General features: G+C 36.0%; 1 long non-coding RNA gene across 1 annotated transcript; it reads left to right on the forward strand.

Annotated features, from left to right (window-relative positions):
* Positions 1-1,325: 1,325 nt before the first annotated feature.
* LOC116033610 lies at positions 1,326-2,249 on the forward strand. Its single transcript, XR_004100880.1, has 2 exons — positions 1,326-2,105; positions 2,192-2,249. It is a non-coding gene; the product is annotated as an uncharacterized LOC116033610 (long non-coding RNA).
* The last annotated feature ends 7,711 nt before the right edge of the window (positions 2,250-9,960 follow it).

Raw genomic sequence — 9,960 nt, forward strand, 5'->3', positions numbered from 1 at the left:
TTATAAGTAACAAAAATTTTATTCTTAATTAGTCTTACATTTGAGCATATAAGTATGACATTTGTTCATATAAGTGTTACATTTGCATCTTGACCCGACCCGTCTCATGGTGAGACGGTCTCACACAAGTTTTTGCCAATAATGAATTATTTATGTATAGTTTGAGTAATATAATATATTATAGTGTACTGTGGCATGAAAAGGCTTGTGTGGGGAGTATTTTTAACTTATACGATACACAAAGTGCACAAAGTGATAGTATTGCCAGCATAACAACAAACCGAATCTTTCTTATCCAAAACACGAAACTGTTGCATTGCGGCTAACGGCTATTATATTGCCTACTGCCAAAGACTCCGACGGGGCATGTCGACCATGTTTCCCCCACAATATTCGATCTTCATCTCCAGAGAATCGTGCATAAACTGAATGTTATCTAATATTTAAATATCATTATTCTTTTCCAAAAACAATAGTGTGGATAGGATAAACAATCCTACGTGGATGAATGTTGGCACATTTAATGCGAAGAAAAATGCTTCATATATATATTTATATATTATAATAATAGAAGTGATTGTCAAAATTTTTCCGCAAACAAACTGTTGGATATTTATATAGTAATGAGATTAATGGTTCAGATGTCTATCATGAAAGCTTAAATAATGTTTTGGAGTTGTGGAGTAATAAATATTATTTAGTTTGGTAGAGATGGTTTTGGGATGTTCGAGAGATCTCGAGAGATGTTCGAGAGATCGCGAGAGATGCCTCGAGAGGTCAGTTCGCACGAGAGATCGGTTCACGGAGAAACGATGTCTCGAACTGAGTTTTGCGTGAATCGTTTTATCGATGTCTCGCATGTTCTATAAATGCGTGTGATTGCATGTTTTTAATATCTTTGTCTTTGCATGATCTTAGTGCAAATTAAAGATACTAAAATATGTGAGTAATTTATTAAATTACTTTACATGCATGGTAAAAGCTTCATCTCTAGAATGTGATGGTGATGTACCTCTCGAAGTGTAGCAAATACACTTGCATGGATTTTCGTGATGTGCATAAGCAGCAATGTCTCAAACTTGGATATATATGGGTCTTGACCTCTCGAATGCATGAATCTCCTTTTGGGTAATGTAGAGTTACTTTGCAAGGGAAAGTAGTGCATATTTGATATTTCATGTTTTGCATGTAAGCATGCACTTGAGATATTAAAATACTAAAATATGTGGGTAAGTAATTGACTTACTTTTCATGCAAAGTTGCATTGTTCACGTAGAGTCTTACCTCTCGAATGAGGCAGGTAAGTTCAGCTATTATGCATGTGGCTATGGACTTATTATTTCCTAATTACATGTGCACATGTATTTGAAATATTTAAGTTGTGGATATAGTTGTTCGAATTATATTCCATGCATACGGTTCAGAATGCTACGTAAATAAATCCCAAGTCAGTTATTATATTAACGTATATCTTTGAAAGTCAGTTTTAAAACTGGTATAAACTTCCAGTAACTGCTCCTAACAGTTAGAATTTATCTCTATAAATTCTAGGAGTGTCATCTGATCAAATGCGCAATTATCTTGCATGATATCTTGATATATCACAGTACAATAACTCTCTAGTAAGTTCTTATCAAGGCAACCTAAGAACTTTGTTTTCATCTTCTTGTATCCCATAAGATTTAATCTTGATACCTCGTTGCTTTTAAAGAGGAAAGATTAAAAGCTTATAGGAAAGTGATATCACGCCTGAATATCTCATCTCCTCTCCTGTTTTCTTCTCTTGTCCGAAATTTTTCCAACACAAACTCAGGGACAATTTAGCAATATCAACATGGACAAAATTGTCATTTCATATTAGTATTTAAAGACCTTAAATAAATAATTATACTTTCCTTTTGAAAAATCATACAAATTTATAATTTTCACATTTTTCACATATAAATACAATGGATTGCTTACTTTGGAAATCATAATTCTTCATTTTTTATTGCCTCCCACTTCTTCTCGTTCTTTAATTTGTGAAATCATATCTTGGTGACACTCTCATTCCCTTCTTCCACCACCCAGTAACTACAATGGATTAGTGTTGCACCTATGAAAACGTAAATATCTTCTTGCATATTTCAAGATTTTGTTCTTTATGATTAAGGATTTTAGTGGTTAATGAATTTTTTGTGTTTTACCGCAGTTGGAAGGATCTTTGGTGGGGGAGGTCGTAGGTTGCAAGGGATGCGAAACAAAGTGGAGAAAAATTACAATTTCTAAGATTTATAGGGATCTAGGTTAAATTTGCATTGAAAAATAATCTTAGAATTATTTCTAATTGTTTACGTAGTTCGTGCAAATGTACTATAATATATATATATATATATATATATATATATATATATATATATATATATATATATATATATATATATATATATAACATGAAATTAAATCTATCTTACACTTTCCTTTTATTAAATAGTATAATTGCGTATTGAATATTGGTATAATTGACTAATAATTAATTACGCAGATATTAGTATATTCGACTAATAATTATTATTAGAATTAAGCTAATAATTACACAAATATATATATATATACTTAATGTATAATACTATGAGAACAGAATAAATTATCATTCACATTCTTCTGCATAATTATTATGCTATTTTTATGTTAATTTCATACTTAAAGTATAAAAGTATAATTGCAAAATATTAGTATAATTACCTAATAATTATTATGTTAATTAAGGAATAAATGACATAGATATTAATTAGTATAATTGACTAATTGATTAATAATTATTATTATAGTTAAGCTAATAATAGTATAATTGCAATTAAACATGGGTCCTTGAATTATTTTTTTAATTATACACACACACGTATAGCTATTTGATAAAGAATGTGTCAATATCGTCTCCACTGAGACTCGAACCCACACCTCTCCCATGTGGGGGTGCAACCGGGTGCCTCTAGACCACAAGGTCTTGGGCATAAGAAATAAGTTTGATTGCATTAGATTTTAATTAAATGATACCATAATTATATTTAGTAATTTATCTTATATAATTTTTTAAATAATATTAATCATATCATAATTATTATTCAAATTATCAATTATACTTTTAATATAATATGAATTCTAAAACTATACACACACGCAATTATTTTTTAAAAACTTAACATTGAGTATTAATAGCTGTGGTTAAGCGGCATAGCTGTGGCCTTCCTAAGTGAGAGGTCACAGGTACTACATATATAAAGATGCACCTTAAGTACACAAACCACGCACCTTAAGCATACAAACAAACCACCTTAAGAACACAAACCACGCGCACCTAAAGCTCTAGTCTGATGTACCTTAAGTACACAAATTGCGCACCTTAAGAACACAAACTATGCATCTAAGGTTTTAAAATTTCGCATCTTAAGTTTCACGAACCTTAAGAAGGAAAACCACACACCTAAATCAACCGCACAATCGCACCTGAGAAGGCCAACTGCACAGGAACCCATATATATATATATATGTATATATATATGTATATGTATATATATATGTATATATATGTATATATATATGTATATATATATATAATACGGTTCAAATACGGATGGTGTGCTCAGGTGCAGTTTGCAGTGAGAGGAGAGCCATTGATCTTGCCAAAATCAACGTCTAGGATTAACAATTATTAAAAATAACAGTGGCAATTTAATAATTTTCCGTATTGGTCAAACTTAAGGTGTGTGGTTTCTGTGCTTAAGGTGCGCCAGTTCTTCAATGATAACTTAAGTTGTGTTTTTGTTGAAACTTAAGATGCACCGATCTAAAACTTTAGGTGCGTTGTTTTACTTCTTAAGGTGCGTGGTTTCTGTGCTTAAGGTGCGTCAGTTGTTAAAACTTAAGGTGCGTCGATTTAAAACTTTAAGTGCGTGGTTTTCCTTCTTAAGGTGCGTGGTTTCTGTACTTAAGGTGCGTTAGTTATAATATTTAGGTACTCTATTTTAAAACTTGAGGTGCGTGGTTTGTGTTCTTAAGATACTTTGTTTGTGTGGTTAAGGTACGTGGTTTGTGTACTTAAAGTGCGTCATTTTTATGCTTAAGGTTAAGTTGTTGTGTTCCTTCTAGACGCTCGTTTTTTTATTTTAATTTTTATTGATTTGAGTCGTTGATATAGATTTGATTAACGACTCAGATTAAACCGCACGTCCGCACCAGAACCACTCCATATATATATATATATATATATATATATATATATATATATATATATATATATATATATATATATATATATATAGTGGAGTGCTCAAGTGCGGTTTTGCGGTGAGAGGAGAGTCATTGGTCTTGCCAAAATCAACGTCCAAGATTAACAATGTTTAAAAAAATGTAGTGGCAATTTGGTCATTTTCCATATGGGTCAAACTTGAGGTGCATAAGTCTTGTGCTTAAGGTCCGTAGGTCTTGTGTTTAAGGTGTGTCATTTTAACACTTAAGGTGCGTTGCTCTAACATTTAAGGTGTGTGTTTCTATCACATAATTTTTAGCTACTAATAGTTCTTTCTTCCAGACATGCGTTTTTTTTTTAAATTTTCATTGATTTGAGTCGTTGATCTACATTTTATCAACGACTTAGATCTAACCGCATGACCACACCTAAAAGCATCCCCGCACCTGAACTCGTCTATATGTACACACACACACACATACATGTATATGTATGTATACATACATGTATATGTATGTATACATACATATATACATACATATATAAATGTGTGTGTGCGCGCATGTGTATATGTATGTATGTATACATACAGCGCATGTGTATATGTATATATGTATACATACATTGATCTCATACATTGATCCAGTTAATATCAAGGGTCGAGAATTAAGACAATTAAAAAAATGCAGTGGCATTATGATAAATATGTGTAAGTTAGTTCATATGTGCATTTCTTCTAGTGCACAGTTTTCCTTCTTCAAGTGCATATTTTCTTTCTTCAAGTGTATATTTTCCCTTCTTCAAGTGCATGTGTTCGGTCTTAGTACTTTTTTTCGGTCTCGGTACTTAGTTTCCCTTTGAGTGCAAATCTTTGTAACTTGGAGTGTAAAAATTTGGCTTTCAAGTGCATATTTATGTGCGTTCAAGTGCACATTTGCATGCATTCAAGTGCATATTTATGGGTCAATGTTTGTTATAAGTTTTGTCTTCTTTTCAATAATATATAGCTAAACCTCTAATGAAATGTGTGAGATTTACAAACGATTTGTATGAGCAATTGCTTCAATAACACTTATACCTTCGAGTGCAGAATTTTGACCTTCAAGTGCACATTTTTTTGCCTTCAAATGCACAATTGCTTCAATAACACTTAGTCTAAGTTTTTCACTTGGTATCAGAGCTCAGCCTCAAGGTCTTTTCCCTTGATAACGATCCTTTGAAACTCTTTCGAATCTCTCTGTTTTCCTTGTTACTAACCCTTTTTCTCAAGATTGGCTGCTGTGTGCTCTAAAGAAGATATGGAAGGGCAAGCACGACATCCTCAACTAATTGGGACAAATTATGCCTACTGGAAAGCAAGAACCAAGATCTATCTTCAGGCACAAGGAGTAAATGTGTGGAAGGCCGTTACTCATGGCTGGACTCACCCCAAAACGACTCAAGAAGATAAGTCAGAAATTCTTACTCCGGTTAAACAATGGACCCCCGAGGATATTAGCAATAGTGAAAACAACAACAAGGCACTGAACACCATTACCGGATCGCTTGATGAGGGTCAATTCGGGTTAATTGCTGGATGCAGTTCTGCAAAGGATGCGTGGTTTTCCTGAAAAACTTTATGAAGGAGACTCCTCTGTTAAACAAACCAAGATGCAGCAAGTCCTCACCAGATTTGAAGAATTACGAATGAAAGATAAAGAAACCATCGTCGAATTTAATGCTAGGGTTCAAGAGTTGAAGAACGAAGCTGCCGTATTGGGGGAACCATTCTCCTCGGACAAACTGGTCAGGAAGATCCTTCGATCCCCTCCTGTACGCTTCAGGATGAAAGTCACAACAATTCAAGAAAGCGTAGGCTAGGAAACGAAATCGGTTGCGGAACTGATGAGCAATCTAAGAACATACGAAATGGATATTCTATCGCAAGACAACAACTCAAAAAGGGGCAAGAATGTTGCGTTTATTGCCGAAGAATGTGACTCAGAAGAAGAATGTGAAGAATTGGATGATGAATCTATGGCAATGATAACAAGAAATTTCACCAAGATTCTCAAACAAATAAATTGAAGAAATAGAGGAGGCAAGAATCAACAAAACAGACCCAACAGTGCTGCTCCATCCTCGTCTAACTCATCGCGAACCGTCAGAAAATCGTCAAATTCGAATCAACAGAAAAACTTTAGTCAAAGCAATCAGTTCGGTCAAAATCAAAACTTGACTCGACAAAATCAATGGCAGCAAGGGGAAGTTAGGAACAAAAACAAAGGAATTCAATGCAGAGAGTGTGAAGGGTTCGGACACATTCAAGTGGAATGTGCCACTTACCTCAAAAGAAAGAAGTCCATGAAGGCAACAACCTGCAGTGATGAAGAGTGTTCTGAAGGAGCTCAAGATGAAGATGAAGAAATATCTGGAAACTTCGTAGCCTTCACTGCAGTTGTTACTGAACCTAATTCAGATTTGGATAATGATTCAGATCATGAAGATGTAGATAAAATACCTTATGAAGAACTTGAACAATCCTACATCAAACTGTACAAGAAATGGGATATTCTCTTGAAGACTCACACAACCACAAATTCAAAAAATGAGTTTCTTGAAAAGAACATTGAATCCCTGAAGAAACAAGTTGCTGATACAAATGCTGAACTGTCCGAGTCCAACTCCAAAGTGATGAAGCTCTCGGCAGAATTGGAAGCTTATAAGAAACAGATTCAAATGATGAACACAACATCAACTCTCAATCAAATCTTTGACTCCGGAAAATCACCTAACGTTCGAAATGGTTTGGGGTACACTCAAAACTCTCAAAATTCTTTCACTATTAAGTTTGTCCCTGCAGGTACTAGTACTTGGAAAAATGCTGAAACCCACCAGAAGACTTTGAGGAAATATAATCCAACATGTCACCACTGCTACAAGAAAGGCCACACGAGACCAAATGTTACAGGTTCTATAGTGATCAGAGAACTGACAAATTTCAAAACAAATGGATCACTCCAATCAGTCGTCAAGTTTGGGTAAGAAAATCTGATCTAGTTTGCTACTCTATCCTTCTTGGAAAAGAACAGGGAAAATGGTATTTCGACAGTGGCTGCTCTAGGCATATGACTGGCAGTAAAGAATTCCTCAAGAATGTGATTCCATATACTAGACAAGTGACCTTTGGTGATGGAATTAAGGGTGACATCATGGGTATTGGGATCCTCAATGTAGCTGGACTGCCCTCACTATCGAAGGTACTGCTGGTACAGGGTCTTAAAGCAAATCTGATCAGCATCAGCCAATTGTGTGACCAAAAGTTGAATGTAGGGTTCACGAAAGATCGATGCATTATTAAGGACAAACTGAACAATGTTATTATGGAAGGTATACGATCCTCTGACAATTGCTATATTCTGTCTTCGAATCTTTTGTGTTGCAGCACCACCACAGATAATACAGAACTCTGGCATCAAAGACTTAGGCACATGAATTATCAAGATATGAACCATCTCATAAGTCATGAATGTGTAAGGGGGGTACCCAAGTTCACAGTAAAGGAAATTGGTGTATGTGGCCCGTGCCAGCTGGGAAAGCAAACCAGAACCCCACACAAACATTTCAATCATATAGGAACCTCTTCGTGTCTGGATCTTCTGCATATGGACCTAATCGGACCAACACAGGTGGAAAGTTTGGGAGGTAAATGGTACATCTTTGTCTGTGTTGATGACTACTCTCGTTTTTGTTGGGTAATGTTCCTCAGAAACAAGTCAGATACCTTTGAACATTTTGGGAAACTGTGCTTGAAGCTGCAAAAAGAAAAGGGCCTGCATATTGGTAAAATTGTGAGGATTAGGTCAGATCATGGTAGGGAATTCAAAAACCAGCACTTCTCAACCTTCTGCTCCAAAAATGGGATCAGCCACGAATTCTCAGCCCCAAAAACCCTCCAGCAAAATGGAGTAGTTGAGCGAAAAAACATAACCATCCAAGAAATGGCTCGAGTCTTGATAAACAGCAAAGACCTTCCTCAGTTCTTTTGGGCAGAGGCAGTTCATACTGCTTGTCATATAATCAACAGAGTGTATCTTAGACCTGGGATGTCGCATACACCATATGAGCTATGGCGAGGAAGGAAACCAAATTTGAAGTACTTTCGCATTTTTGGCAGTAGATGCTATATCCTAAATGACAGAGAAAAGGTTGGAAAATTTGAACCAAAGAGTGATGAAGGCATATTCTTAGGGTACTCACCAAATAGTCGAGCCTACAGAGTCTACAACAAGCGTATCAAGACTGTCCAAGAATCTGTCAATGTAATTGTAGACAATCAACCGCAACCAGTTGGAAATTATCTACCAGCTGCTGATCTTGAACAGAACCAAACAAAAACAACTGATGAAAAAGGAGTCAAGAAATCTGAGTCAAACTCTGAACTTGATGACTCCGATCCAGACACTGAACAATACCAAAGAAAGTCAGACGATGAAAAAGGCATCAAGAAATCTGAGCTAAAATCGGAATCAGAGGACTTAAAATCACCCACTGAACAACAGCCAAATGTAGGTAACCATCCATCTACACTGTCAAAGCAAGTTCTCACACATGTTCAAAAGAATCATCCCGCTGAGAACATATTGGGGACACCCACCGCCGGTGTTCGAACCAGAGGAATGCTAAGAGGCAGTCTAGCTGAGTTATCTGAGTACGCGTGTTACACATCAAAATTTGAACCCAAGAATTACAAAGAAGCACTTCAAGATGAAGACTGGATAAGGGCTATGCAGGATGAACTTGCTCAATTTGAGAGAAATGAGGTATGGGATCTTATGCCTTGTCCTTTAGATGCGAATGTAGTAGGCACAAAGTGGATTTTTCGAAACAAAACCGATGAACAGGGAAATGTGGCCAGAAATAAGGCCAGACTGGTGGCTCAAGGTTACTCACAAGTTGAAGGGATTGATTATGAAGAAACGTTTGCACCTGTGGCCAGACTTGAGTCAGTCAGATTACTGTTTGTCGTCTCCTGCATTCTGAACTTTCAACTGAACCAGATGGACGTAAAGACCGCCTTTTTGAATGGACTTCTCAATAAGGAAATCTTCGTAGCTCAACCAAAAGGATTTGAGAATCCACAGCATCCCGATTACGTCTACAAACTGAAAAAGGCCCTTTATGGTCTGAAACAGGCACTAAGAGCATGGTATGAACGACTCACCCAATATCTTCTGAAAAATGGGTACACTCGCGGTGGGGTAGACAAAACACTGTTTGTTAAAAAGACCACTGGACACATAACTGTGGCCTAGGTTTATGTAGATGACATCGTTTTCGGCCCAACATCCCCTGCAAATGTTAAGGAGTTCATTCAAGTCATGGAAAAGGAATTTGAAATGAGCATAATAGGGGAATTGACATGCTTCTTGGGTCTACAAGTAAAACAGATGGAAACAGGGTTGTTTCTGTCACAAACCAAATATGCCCAAAACTTGGTCAAAAGATTTGGTCTTGACTCTGCTAAGGAAGCTAAAACACCTCTTTCCACAACGCTAAAACTATCAAAAGACTCCAACTCAAAACCTGTTGAAGGCAAACTCTATCGAAGTATGATTGGCAGTCTACTGTACCTAACGGCAAGCAGACCTGATATAATGTTCAGTGTAGGTCTGTGTGCACGCTTCCAAGCAAATCCAAGGGAAGCACACTTGAATGCAGTTAAAAGAATAATCAAATATGTTAAGGGGACT

The sequence above is a fragment of the Ipomoea triloba genome, chromosome 10 (genome assembly GCF_003576645.1).
Source record: "Ipomoea triloba cultivar NCNSP0323 chromosome 10, ASM357664v1".
In the NCBI taxonomy this organism is placed as follows: domain Eukaryota; kingdom Viridiplantae; phylum Streptophyta; class Magnoliopsida; order Solanales; family Convolvulaceae; genus Ipomoea; species Ipomoea triloba.